This window comes from Propithecus coquereli, unplaced genomic scaffold (assembly GCF_000956105.1).
Source record: "Propithecus coquereli isolate 6110/MARCELLA unplaced genomic scaffold, Pcoq_1.0 Scaffold267, whole genome shotgun sequence".
NCBI lineage: Eukaryota > Metazoa > Chordata > Mammalia > Primates > Indriidae > Propithecus > Propithecus coquereli.
The window spans coordinates 2,075,985-2,077,068 of NW_012148252.1; positions in this window are offsets into that span (position 1 = coordinate 2,075,985).

Sequence of the window (1,084 nt, forward strand, 5' to 3'; positions counted from 1 at the left end):
AAAGCATTGAATGCATATATTAGAAAAAAAGAAAAATCTAAAATCTATAATCTAAGTTTTCACCTAGAAACCTAGAAAATTAAGAGCAAATTAAATCAAAAGTAGCAAAAGAAAAGAAATAGTAAGAATTAGGCAGAAAACAATGAAATTAGAAACAATAGAGGAAATCAATGGAGAAAATCAACAACCCCAAAAAGAAACAATTTGAATAAGTTATATCTATTAAAGAAATTGAATCAATAACTAATAACCTTCCAAACAGAAAACACCAGCCCAGATAAATTCATTGATGAATTCTACCAAACTTTTAAGGAAACAATTATTTCAATTCTCTACAATTTCTTTCAGAGAACAGAAGTAAAGGAATACTTCCTAACTCATTCTATGAAGCTGTTATTACTCTCACACCAAAACCAGACAGACATTATAAGGAAAGGAAACAATAGACCAATATTGCTCATGACCATCGATGTAAAAACCTCCAAAAATATTAGCAAATTGAATCCAATAATGTATGAAAAGAATTATACACCATAACCAAGTGCGATTTATCTTGGGTATGCAAGACTGGTTCAACATTTAAAAATCAATAACTGTAATCCATCACATCAACAGAATAAAAGAGAAAAGCCATATGATTATTTCAATAGATGCAGAAAAAGCATTTGACAAAATCCAACACTCATTCATGATAAAAAAAAAACTCCCAGAAAACTAAGAATCAAGAGAAACTTCCTCAACTTGATAAAGAATATCTATAAAACACCTACAGCTAAAATAATACTTAATAGTCAGAAACTAGAAGCTGTACCACTAAGATCAGGAACAAAGCAAGTATGTCCCCTCTTACCACTCTTTTTTAGCATTGTACTGGAAGTTTTAGCTAGTGCAATAAAACAAGAAAAGGAAATTGAAAGTATAAAGATTGGGAAGGAAGAAATAAAATTGTCTTTGTTAGCAGATGATATCATTGTCTATGTAGAAAATCCAAAAGAACTGACAAAAAAAATCTTCTCAAACTAATATGCAATTATAGCAAGATTTCAGGGTACAAGGCTAATACACAAAAGACAATCACTTTTTT